The following is a 13,581-nucleotide window of genomic DNA, read 5'->3' as shown; positions in this document are numbered from 1 at the left end:
AATATGGCAGCCGATGACGCGCTCCGCAGACTTCACCACCATCTGGAACCTACATGAATCAAAGCAAAACTTCGGGAAAATAGGCTCAATCGTTGTGCTTCGTTTGTGCCGTTAGCATTTTCGTTTGTGCTGCTATCATTTTATAGATATTAAATAATATCCATCCATCCATCTTCTTCCGCTTATCCGGGGCCGGGTCGCGGGGGCAACAGTATAAGCAGGGATGCCCAGACTTCCCTCTCCCCAGACACTTCCTCTAGCTCTTCCGGGGGGACACCGAGGCGTTCCCAGGCCCCGGTGGGACGGGACCGGAACACCTTCCCAGGAAGGCGTTCCGGAGGCATCCGAAAAAGATGCCCAAGCCACCTCAGCTGACCCCTCTCGATGTGGAGGAGCAGCGGCTCTACTCTGAGCTCCTCCCGGGTGACCGAGCTTCTCACCCTATCTCTAAGGGATCACCCAGCCACCCTGCGGAGAAAGCTCATTTCGGCCGCCTGTATCCGGGATCTTGTCCTTTCGGTCATGACCCAAAGCTCATTACCATAGGTGAGAGTAGGAACGTAGATTGACTGGTAAATCGAGATCTTCGACTTGCGGCTCAGCTCTTTCTTCACCACGACAGACCGATACATCGACTGCATAACTGCAGAAGCTGCACCGATCGGTCTGTCAATCTCCCGTTCCATCCTTCCCTCACTCGTGAACAAGACCCCTAGATACTTAAACTCCTCCACTTGAGGCAGGCACTCTCCACCAACCTGAAGTGGGCAAGCCACCCTTTTCCGACTGAGGACCATGAACCACACTCCTTGAGAGAGGATGGACTATTAAATAATATTCTATAGTTAATTCTGAACTATATTGTGCTTCGTTTGTGCTGTTAAAATGCTCGTTTGTTCTTCATCTGTGTTTTTAATATTATACATTTAATAATTGTCGATTACCTCACTCAGACCCCCAATATGCTCCAAATTCAACCAAAATAGTCTCCTTTGTTTGTGCTGGTTTGTGCTGTTAAAAGTTTCGTTTGTGCTGATGCAGCGTTTTATATATTAGACATTTAATTGTAGGTGTCATCAGCCCCACAACAAAAAGGTTTGTTTGTGCTGCTACGGTTTTAGGTACATAGCTACATTCCTACTGGATAGCGCACTGGCTTACTCTCTTTCCACTATAGCTTTGTTACTATCGGTAAGAAAGCAGTCGCAAAAACAAACCTTTATCGGCACAAAAGGAGCACATATGATAGAGCCTATTTTGAGTGAATTTGACCTATGAAATATTATTTAATATCAAAAAAATGATAGCAGCACAAACAAACATTTTTACTGCACAAACCAGCATGAACGATTAAGCCTATTTTGCCATAGTTTTGTGATGGATGGGGGACCATCTTTATACAGCCTCTCTCAAATATTTAGATATTGGTCCTAAAAAATATTTTATAGATAACTCGAGTTCACTCAGCCCCCCAAATACACCCATAAAAGTATTGTTTGTTTGTGCTTCGTTTGTGCTGGGTTGTGCCGTTACAAGTTTGTGCTTCGTTTGTGCTGGGTTGTGCCGTTACAAGTTTCGTTTGGGCTGCTTGGGTGTTTTAAATATTAGACATTAGGCACCAGCACCCCAACACCCTCCAAAATTGGTCAAAATAGTGTCATTTGTTTGTGCCGGTTTGTTCAGCCACCTAAGTCCAAACGGACTAAAATAGGCTCAATCGTTTATGGTCCTTTGGGCTTGTTCGTCCTGTTCAAATTTTCGTTTGTGATGCTATATTTTTTTAGACATTAAACAATATTTCACTGGTCATTCTGAGATCACTCAGTCCCCCGACATACTTCAGATTCTCCCGAAATAGTCTCGTTTGTTTGTGCTTCGTTTGTGCGTTACACGTTTAGTTTGTGCCAGCCGCCCAACCTGCTCTAGACTGACTCAAATAGGCTCAGTCGTTTGTGCTGTTACAGTTTCTGGGACACCAAATATTCTACTGGATAGCGTATGGGGGCATTATTGTCTCAAAACTATTTACAAATGTGTGTGGAGAGTTGTGTAACCGTATCTCAATCCGTGTGCGCGTTATTAGACTTGTAAAGGTGTAAAATAATCTGTAAATGCGTAGACAAATCAGTGAATGTGTAGACAAATATGTAAATATACGGACAATTCATCAGTAACAACTCAGACCCGCATCTCAATTCGCTGTCTTTTTACACGTGACTTATGCTACACTTCTACCGCAGCAGTGATCATCAGCAAATAAGTTTGGAGATTTGTATGTTTTGCCACCAGGCGGTGGTAGGACGCACTATTTTTAAGCGTGGCATGCACTGATGGGCTGGTAAAGTAGTGGTTTAGGGAATGCCATTGAAGTCTATATTAAATAAATATGTCTCCCAGAAAAGCTTCTCAGAATTGAGAGAGGCTGCCACCCGCCTCGACTGGACGGGGTGTGAGCTCCAATTCAGGACATCCTGGCTTGCACATCCATTTGATTCAGGTATGAGTTTTAGCTACATTTGCTTTAAGTGAACATCATTAGTTTCGTATTATATGAATGTTAGGTATCTAGATGTTTTATGTAAACTAAATTAACATGATGACACCGTGGACACAAGTTACGGCAAACTGTTAGATACAGCTAGTCCCCAGTATAGAGTCCTAATAGCTACTGTGTGCTGAGTTAGCAAATGTTTTGCTAAATTACATTAACCTAATGTTTGCTAAGTTAGTCTCATACCTAATCGTTAGTAATAACAAATGCTACCAGTAATGTGTATCTTGTTAGTTAATCAATGTAAACAAGTGCAAACAATAAATAATGTATTTATTAAATTCACTCCATTGCTTCAGATACTGATATAGCCTAAACTTGATTCTTGGTTGATTCAATTGCTTGAATACTGACTTTTATGTTCACCACTAGGAGATAGATGTACCAGGATAAGTGTGAAGAACCGGTGCCCACGAACTGTTGGTCGTCCTGTAGCTGGTCTATACACCGTTGGGGGTGTGACAAGCAATAATGTCCAGCAGAGCAGGTAGCGATTACATGAGTACTTGTGAGAATGGTAAGCATGGCATTCTGAAGTTCTAAGTCTCCCATTGCTGGCTGATCTCTCAAGTTATCAGGGTAGGTCCATATTTGGGAGACCAGACTTGCTCTAAGTGTCCTGAACATTGTGCTGACTTTTGGATGGGTTGTTAAACGGGGTCCTGACTGATCCCTACAGATCCAATGGCACTGATGGTATGAGTATGGGTTTTACGATGTGATGCAGAATGTCTGGATACAGTTCTTCACATTGAATATCAGCCTTCACCTGAAACGTCCCGTGTTATTACTGTTATAAAGCTGTTAGGTAATCAACATTTAGTGTTTGAACAGCTCAGTTTATAATTCTGTAGTACTAATCAGGCGATAGAGTTAACAGTAAGATCTCTATTTCATCACTAATGTAAATAACACATTTCACACTAAGTACTAGTGTTTAATACATTCTATATCAGACCAAGGCAGGATTCAAACTGGGGAGTTTTAATTGTTCTGCCACAGTCTGACAATGTTGGTGATGTTAGATTTTAAGAAAAAAATCATGTCTCCAAAATACGTGTGCTATACAGGTCCAGGCATTCATGTGATTCTCATATATTTAAAAAAATGGACTAGAACATCAAACATTTTACTGGTTGTTGAGGGTCAGGCTGGACTTAAGAAATTCTGCCAGGCTGTCCACCCAATCTATTACTAGTAAGTTGTGTGCTTGAAATTAGCACTCATTTACAATTGAACACTGATTGCTGTCGTTTCTGTGTGTAAATCTATTGGTTCTCCTTTGTCATCTGTAAATATTCATGCTGTAAGGTTGTATCCGTGTTCAATACAAATCAGAGCAGGAGGATTTATTTCCTGGAATACAGACCGTATGTTGGGTGGGTTATAAATTGTTCCACTCACCCACTGGTATTCATCAAATGTATTTTATAGAACACTTTTTGCATTGGCACTAGTGGGAACGGGACCTAAGAAGAAACTTAGAGTGTAGACAGAGTTTGAGGGCTCCTCTTCAGCTGTTCTGGGGGAAATTCATAAGAATACATCACCTTTTTGGTTCAATATTTTTGCATGTTCCAATAACTGGCGGGTCAGTAAATACAGGTGGGCTGAGTCTTTAGGCAGAATCCAGATCAGCAGCACAAACAGGTGGACAAAGAGGGGTGTCCAGGTGGCCCGTCATCACTGTTTAGATCTGCAACACAGCCAGGTGGAATTTGAGCAGGGACAACTAGGAGACATCAGGCCAGGTAATCCTAAAACACAGTCCAAGGACTTAGGTTATCTTAAGATTCAACAGGACACAACAGTAATTAGCAGGGGCATTCCACCAAAAGGATACATCAGAATTCAGACTGACCCTTGTCCCCAGGCACAAACACTTGCAGCATAAAAACTAAGGACTGAGACGGGGGTGTTGGAGACTATGTGGTATGCAGTATCCAAGTAATATTATGGAATAGTTTAACACACAGATGCTTGTTTGGCATTACAAGAAGGATAAGTGACATGTGTCTCTGAGCATGTTTAGCCCGGTAGTGTTCTCAGTAGTAAGGACCCATGGTGGAACATGGTGATCCAGAACCCTTGTGGCCAGAATTGGGGACAGAGTGTAGGGCCCCAGGCAGTTAACCTGGAAAGAGGTTGAGATGAAGAATGGAAAACTATGAGACAGGTGAGTGACAAAAACTGTGACAAAACTGAAACTTATCTGGTTGTCTGGTTATTACTTGTCTGGTTATGGCCAAATTTCCTTATGCAGCAAGGCCCTTTTTATTTGGAATTGATCATCCCACCCATCATTAATCTGTACAAATGTTTACATTGGAGTAATTTATCAGACACTATTACACAGGGCAATTTACAGTAGTATTTAGGATTAGGTGCCTCGCGTAAAGGCAGAGGCATGTTTCACCATGTAACCTGGAGAATTTTAACTAGCAAATGACTAAAAGCCAGCCTACTCTCCAGTTTTCCCCAATTACTGGGTGATGTGAGCGGATATAATGTTTTGTTAATATTTTTCAGTGCCAGTACCGTTGCAGTGGGCCTTGTCTGTCTTTTGGTAGTCTGCAACATCAGAGCTCTGAAATAAAGACCATTGTGGTGAGTGTGGGGATTGACTGAAACATTAAAGATAGAGCAATTAAGAAAAATGAATGAATCATGTTGTGTGAGATTATTTTATCTAGCCTGTTATTTTACCAGGTATGTTGCCTGAGAAAAAAAGTCTAATTTAGAGCATCAAGCTGGGAAATAGTTACAGGAGAAGGAGAGATCAACCAATTGGAAGCTGGGGATGGTTAGGTAGCTATGCTGTTATGATTACATATTGCCATCACACTGGTAAACACCCCTTCTCTTACAATCAGTGACATGGGACCTATGGAGACCACAAATAGTCTGGACACCCATTTACCATCCAATCCCAATCACAGCACCTGTGCACAACACTTAAGCAACAGGTCTCCCACCCCAGGACCGACCAGGCCCAACCTTGTAGTCTCCCACCCCAGGACCGACCAGGCCCAACCTTGTAGTCTTCCACCCCAGGACCGACCAGGCCCAACCTTGTAGTCTCCCACCCCAGGACCGACCAGGCCCAACCTTGTAGTCTCCCACCCCAGGACCGACCAGGCCCAACCTTGTAGTCTCTCACCCCAGGACCGACCAGGCCTGACCTTGTAGTCTCCCACCCCAGGACCAACCAGGCCCAACCTTGTAGTCTCCCACCCCAGGACCGACCAGGCCCAACCTTGTAGTCTCCCACCCCAGGACCGACCAGGCCCAACCTTGTAGTCTCCCACCCCAGGACCGACCAGGCCCGACCTTGTAGTCTCCCACCCCAGGACCGACCAGGCCCGACCTTGTAGTCTCCCACCCCAGGACCGACCAGGCCCGACCTTGCTTAGCTTCAGAGGCACAAGCCAGCAGTGGGATGCAGAGAACTTCCATAAACATACAGACAGAACTTCTTCAGTTTGCCATGCTTGTCATTCTTACTAATATTCAACTAATCATATATTCTACAGTAATAGCTAAAGGAGAATCCAAGTCAATGCCCTTTTTTACTTATGCCTTTCAAACACCTGTAGTAAGAGAAATTGTAGTCTGGCCTGACATCCTGATCTCTCCCACAAGGCAACATTTATAATAAAAGCAGTACATATATTTTGTGTAAACTAAGCTGACATGGTCAGCCTCCATACCTTATAGAGAAGGGTTGGTGGTTAGGCTACCTGCTCTGCTGGACATTATTACCTGTCACACCCCCAATGGTGTATAGACCAGCTACAGGACGATCAACAGTTAGTGGGCACCGGTCCTTCATACTTATCCTGGTACATCTTCTAGTGGTGAACATGAAAAAACTGTCAAGATTCAAGGCAAGTTAGTCAATTTAGGCCATATCAGTAACTCTTTCCACTATAACTAGGTCACTATCGGTAAGAAAGCAGTGGTAAGAAAGCATTTGTAATAACAAACCTTTATCGGTACAAAAGGAGCACAAATTGTTGAGCCTATTTTTAATTAATTTTACTTATAAAATATCATTATATATCTAAGAAATTATAGCAGCACAAACAAAAAAAAATGACGGCACACCAGCACGAACGGTTACGCCTATTTCGCCGTAAATTTGCGCTGGATGGGGGACAATCTTTACACAGGTAAAAACCTTTAATCGCTTCTACTCCAGTTGGGCTGCTGTCATTTTAAGTATTAGTCCTAAAAAATATTTTATAGTTAATTCTAAAGTCACTCAGCCCACCAAATCCACCCATAAAAGTCTTGTTTGTGCCGTTATAGTTTTTGTGCTGCTTTCATCTTTTAAATATTAAATAATATGTTATAGGTCAAATTCACTCAAAATAGGCTCAATCGTTTGTGCTTCGTTTGGGTCGGTTTTGTTTTTGCAAATGTCTTTCTTACGGATAATGAGAGCCACAGCTCATGAGAAATAAACCTTCTGTTCCTCACTCAAATCCTTCCTTTTCAACTTTTTTTGGAAAGGAAAGAAAAAGGTGCAGTGGCCTTTTAATTTTTTGCGACACAAACGGAACGCAAATGATTGAGCCTAATTTGACGCAGTTTGGATCAGGTTCGGGCGCTGGTAATCTAAAATGAAATGTCTAATATATAAAACGCTGCATCAGTAAATCAGTAAAATGTAAATGCACAAATGGAGAAGAAACAATTGAGCCTATTTAGATGGAATTTTGAGCATGTTGGTGACACCATTCCCTATAATTAAATATCTAATATTTAAAACACCGAAGCAGCCCAAATGAAAGTAGTAACGGCAAAAGGGGCCAGGGGCGTTGAAAAAATGTTTGTTTGTGCTGCTATACTTTTTTAGATATGAAACAATATTTTATAGGTCAAATTCACTCAATAGGCTCCATCATATGTGCTCTTTTTGTGCTGATAAAGGTTTGTTTTTGCGACTGCTTTCTTACGGATAGTTACAGAGCTATAGTGGAAAGATAGTAAAGCCAGTGCGCTATCCAGTAGGAATAGGTATGTACCAAAAACTGTAGCAGCACAAACAAACCTTTCAGCGGCACAAATCGAGCATAAATGATTGAGCCTATTTTGAGGTTGTGGGGCTGGTGACAGCTAAAATTAAATGTCTAATATATAAAACGCTGCATCAGCACAAACGAAACTTTTAACAGCGACCTAAAGCACAAGAGATTCACTCACGGAAACGTAAAGCATAAGACATTCACTCACCGCGACGTAAAGCATGAGACATTCACTCACGGCGACGTAAAGCCAAAGAGATTCGCTCACAGCGACGTTAAATGGGAGCAAGTTGACGGTAGGTCGCTTATCTACATCTCTGTGGCAGAATCCACCCCCCATAGGTGTGCGGAATTTGAGCAGACGGGCGATGAGGATGGAGGGCATGGTCCGGACGGACAGGAAAGTGGCCTGGATGTCAGCATCCAGCTCTAACTGGATGTACATTGAAGCGAACTGGATATCTTGTGTATCAACATATTTTGAACGTAATAAAATGGAGAATGAAGCGATCATCAATCAAATAATTACTTTTATCCAATAACATTATTTCTGTGATTATTATGCTAGAATGCACGCTAGGCTGTCTGTTTTCTTCGATTGGGTTTATGTTTTGTTTCAGACAAAAACGATACTGAAGTCTTAAGATGTTATGATGTGTTTTGTAGCACAAATAGTCGCTAGGCTATAGTTTACAGTGTTATGTATCGCTATATTTTTTGCTTAATTCATACTACGTAGATTTCGGGTGCTATGTGACAAGAATTTCATTGTGCAGGATGACGCTATGTTTTTGGTGCATTTGATAAATAAACTGAAACTTAAACCTTAAACTTTCTTACTATACCGAAAAAAACTCATTAATTGATAATTAGGTTTTTTATTTATTTAAATTCCCAACAAAACAATAACGGTAGTGTAAGTCCTACAAATAGAAAATAATGATTAACAAGGAAATGTAAGTACAATTGCAGGTGGCCTTATTTTAATGTTAAAATATATATACTAAATTCCACCAAAACAATGACAGCATTTCAGTTTTGCGTTTTACTAGTGTCATTGTCACTACTGGTAGCATAAGGCGGTACCTGCAGCCCATTCAGGTTGCACAGGCAGTCCAGCTCCTCCAGGATGGCTAATCCATATGTGCCGTCGCTAGAAGGTTTCCTGTGTCTCGGAGTATAGTCTCAAGAGCATATAGGAGATACAAAGAGATGAGCCGTTACACGAGGAGAGCTGGCTAGGGCCGTAGACCTTGTTGCGCTATACAATATGCACAGTCGAGGCCGTCGGCTTTCCTGCAGAAATTCTCCTCAGACGAAAATGTTTGCTCTGTTTCAAAATATGAAATGTTTTTGAATACTGTCGTTCAATACATTTCATAGTTGCCAATGTTGAAGAACAGTCCACGACTTTATATATTTGTTGTTGTTGTTCCTGCTAGTATTATAACTAACAATATAATGAATGTGTCCTTTACAGCCTTGTTAATTGATTAATTTTAAATAAGCTAACAGTAACTCTTGGTAATTAGTAAGTTCTAAGATCAGTCGGGTTGATGCATATTTTCGGAACATACAAAGTACATTTTGAAGTAGTCAACATAAAAATGTATTTTGCTGTAACATTTTCCCGTCAGTTGTGTCATTTGAAAAGAAAAACAAGGGACAATTATTTTGTAATAAAGAAGAAAACTAGGCTACAACAAGTCGGATAGCACCCTAAGAAATTGTCATACGGATAGTGTGCTTTGTGCGTATTCTTGGGGTGGCTGATTCGCTGCTCCAATCACCTCCCCCGTGAACCATTTATTGAGTACTGAAAGAATTCAAAAACAGAAGTTGAAAACGGAAAGGTTATCAAATGTGTCATAACAGAGTATTTTTTATAAATTGATAAGGTACTCTGTTTTTCCAATATATTAACGTAGCCACTTGTTAAACTATATATTGTCATGGGGTTTTATTATTTTTCCTTTTTATATTTAATTAAACATAATATGTGACAAATCTTAGGACTTTCAAAAATAGGAAATGCAGACTTCTCGAGTGAGCAACAGGTTGCTGTGCGCGTCCTGATGGTACCCTCCACCGGCTTGCATTACAAAACGTCACTCATCGCCGTCCGTCCTGCTCAACATCCGGTGATCCCCCGTCCGTACTGCTAATTAGTGCTTCAAGTCTCAAAGCGTCATACTAAATAAACTGATTTCTGCTTATGTTTATATCTTTAATTCAGTGGATCTTTTTGATGAGTTTTGTGAGTCTGTGACTTGGGAACACTACAAAACATGTTTCAGTGCAAGTCTCATTTCTGAAACCCCGACAGAGACGGTTGCCTTGGACTTCAGCGTCACCAATGTTATACAGACAACTGCAACACAAATGATTTGTTCCAAACTAAGAGCATGTTCACAATGTATCATAGAAACGATATAAGGGCTGAGAACAGTGTTCCGGTAAATGATTGATTATGCAGAAAACAGTAATGCTCAAACAGATAATCATTAGGGAATGCTAAAACATCCAAGCAGGGTCTGATCACCCTCTCCCGATAGATTTCTGCTGAGGATGCTTCAAGTGGCTCTTCGAGAAAGGGACACACCCTGTCTGAAACACTCAGATGGGAGGTTTCAGTTAGAGTCCAATGTGGACATGGTTTGGGTGTCCATTAGTTGAAACCTCTGTAGCCCCTTTTCCTTTGACATTCCTTTATAAACAGTATTGTGGAAATAAGCTGGGCTGCCCACCAACCCTTTCCAGTAGGTCCAGGTCATTGGCTAGTTCTAATATATAGAAATATGTACACAATAGGCTACATCTATATAACAATGTATACAGTGTTGCAATCCAAATAGTTAAAGCTTTACAATACTTGCCCGTTTGGCAAAGTTATCCAGAGCGCAATAGCTAGTTGCTAGAATGCTTTATGAATCTACACTCGTAGGTACACCAGCAACAGCAAATAATTCAAACCATTCATTTGATGGCTATTGTCAATTAGTATTATAGTAACTAGCTGATGTTAAAACACCAAAACTTTAAACCATAGTTAAATTCAAGACATAACTGTGGGCCAACGTGCTGTTACAATTCATGTAATCCATTAACTGGGTAAAATCCACATCACTACAATTTTAGTGCACTGTGTGTCTCAATGGCTGTGTGTGGGAAAATGGTCTTGGACAGGTTGATTTGCCCCCCTCCCCCCACAATGCAAATCAGTGACACCATACATTTTAGACAGTGAAACAGAAAACCTTTTATTTCAATCCTGATTACAGTTCACAACTCATGGAAATCTGCAATGCAGTAGCTCAATATCAGAACAAAAAAATTAGAATACAGCAATGTATACCACACCACCCTTTGCTCTCCATTGACATGTGCCCCCATTAAACAGATTATACATAAGGCATCTTTCATGCATCATTGTCAATGAATGAGAATGCAGTGGTCCCTGCGGCTGGCTGCCTACAATATTAACACCAGTCTCTTCAGTCATGCACTTATGTAGCAGATACACCAAACAAGCCTCTTAACCTCTTGGACTCACCTGAAATTAACCTCTGGGAAACATTCAGATCAACTAAAATAGTTTAACAAATTACAACATCTGAAAGTTCAAGCGGTACATTGACATTGTTCTGTTTCAGCCGCAAGAGACAGGCCTGTATTCATATAGAAACCAGGTAGGTCAGAGTATTTGCATTAAAAATTACATGAAACCTCAGTACTTTAATTTATTTCAAGTTAACAGTAGATAAGTAATCCACAAATATCCTTGTTCTTCAACTGAAAGCCACGATACACGTCACTCTTACCCTTAATTATTTCATATGTACCAAAATGATTCCATTACAGCCAACAGGGAGTGATTACAGTTAACAGCCTTGCTTAGCAAGTGAACTGATTTACCTTGATTTGGTAAAAGCACAACCTTTGTTACTGGGATGTTCTAACAGCGAGACTACACACCTTTAAAAACAATAAGACCAAATTAACTACCAGGACACAAGCGACAAACTATGACATTACTAAATTGGATAGTGAGACGCTTAGCCAGGAGGTATGCATATTAAATAGCAGTAAAATGACTACAGGGATTATTTTCACAGGAACCTTTGACTAAGAACGCAATGACACTAAACTCATTTTAATTAATATTCCCTGACTAAGCAGCAGGTTGAGAAAAGCAAAGACACCGCAGGGACTTGAACCCCATCCTGAGGAATCAGGAGTGCCACCACCGGAGTCTTTTGCTTTTTTTGGTTTTAAGGATAAAAAGCAAAACCTGGAGGAACAAACCAAAGTTTGTTCCCCCAGGAAAAGAAAAACCCTTAACACCTGCTGCTCTACGCGAACCTGTGGACTTTGGCTTCATCGCGAGCCTGAAACTAGAGGAAAAGACAACTGCGTTTCCCCCATCCCCAGCAAACCCGAGAACACTGCATTGGTGCACGAATACCATGAGTAATTCCACAACATTACTGACAGCCATGATACAAGTACTTAAAGACTTTACTTTCAATCTTATCAACGAAATGGGTCCGTATTCAGAGGATGTCAAACTTGCAAGGATCGCGGTGTTAGATTTGAAGCTGTAATGAGAAAAGAGGAACAATTACCTCCCCCCCCACCCCAATGAGCCCCCGATACTCAATTTAAATTATTTTGAGATGGCCATTTACTGTGACTGACTGATAAACAGTACAAACCACGACCAACCGGGTTTTCCACACTGAAGAGCTTAACTTCCTAGAACTGGATCGAACCAAGACAGACGCACTTCCCATGACTCCCTGCAGCTGCAAGCTGTCCCAGGGCTCAGTAGCGACAAGTTGGCTCAAGAGACATCTGAAAGGAAGAAAGAAAGTGTTGTTCCCACCCTCCCCGCGTCCACCCACACTACCGGAAATGTGCCCATCTTACGCATTCGCTACATTGAACATGTAAACGCATTTTGAAAATCAAAATGTTATTCAGAGCTGATGTGCATGCAGAGTCAAATGGTTGAGTTACACGTAGCCATGGGGTGGTTAAATTAAAAAGGGAACCAAAATTACTTAACTTAGTAACCAAGAAACTGAAGTGATGCTCAAATAGCAGCAAGACAAGCTTGTGGCTCTTGATCTGAAAGTGACTGGATTCTCAGTGTTCCATCACGCAGTTAGGGGGGCAGATCCCAATTCAAGACAGTTTAACTTCAGATGAAAAACATTTAACCTGAGAAACCAAAAGAGGCACAAACACACAGCACAGTGGGAGAAGAAACTTCGGTGAAGAACGCTGGGGTTGACGTTAAGCTCAAGCGCATAGAGGGGGAGATGGTAGGTACTTCATTCAGGGGCCACTCATTTGTTCACAGCTCCCAGCGACGGCGTTACATTCAGATGCAGGAGGCGCAATCATAGTGGACAGTGAGACGAGAGAATGACGATCTGAAACGAAGAAGTTTCTACACACACATTCTCCCACCAGACAGTACTCACAATACCTACATGAAGTTCTATTTAATTTGTTAAAGATGCAAAGCAGGGCTCTGGGGCCAAAGGGGGTGTATGCTGGTAAAGCATGGTTTGACGATGGTTATTTATGATTGAGGTTAACAGAAACAATAAGATGTCCATTGAACCAAACTAAAACATGGCAGGGGTCTTAAGTTTGATTGAAATTAAGATATGAAAGGTAAACCAACACCTTACTACATGCTCCAGGTTAGAAGACTTCATTCGTGCACCAGACTCACTCAGATTTCTGTAGAGGAAAGAGTGCAGAATTCCCCTCCCAATTCCCAATGCTCGACAAATACCAATTCCAAAACATTTGTGATGCACTCTACTCAAATCACAACTGCACAGTTGCACAGCTGTTCCTCAGCTACCTTAATTTGGGTAAGCTGTCACACAGTTGCATGACTGCTGCTAAAAATGATTTGCTATACAGTTGCAAAGCAATGAAAGGCTACTATAATACATGACTGCCTGCTACTTGCACAGTTGC

This window comes from Esox lucius, chromosome 4 (genome assembly GCF_011004845.1).
Source record: "Esox lucius isolate fEsoLuc1 chromosome 4, fEsoLuc1.pri, whole genome shotgun sequence".
NCBI lineage: Eukaryota > Metazoa > Chordata > Actinopteri > Esociformes > Esocidae > Esox > Esox lucius.
Note: the sequence above shows the minus strand (reverse complement) of the source record.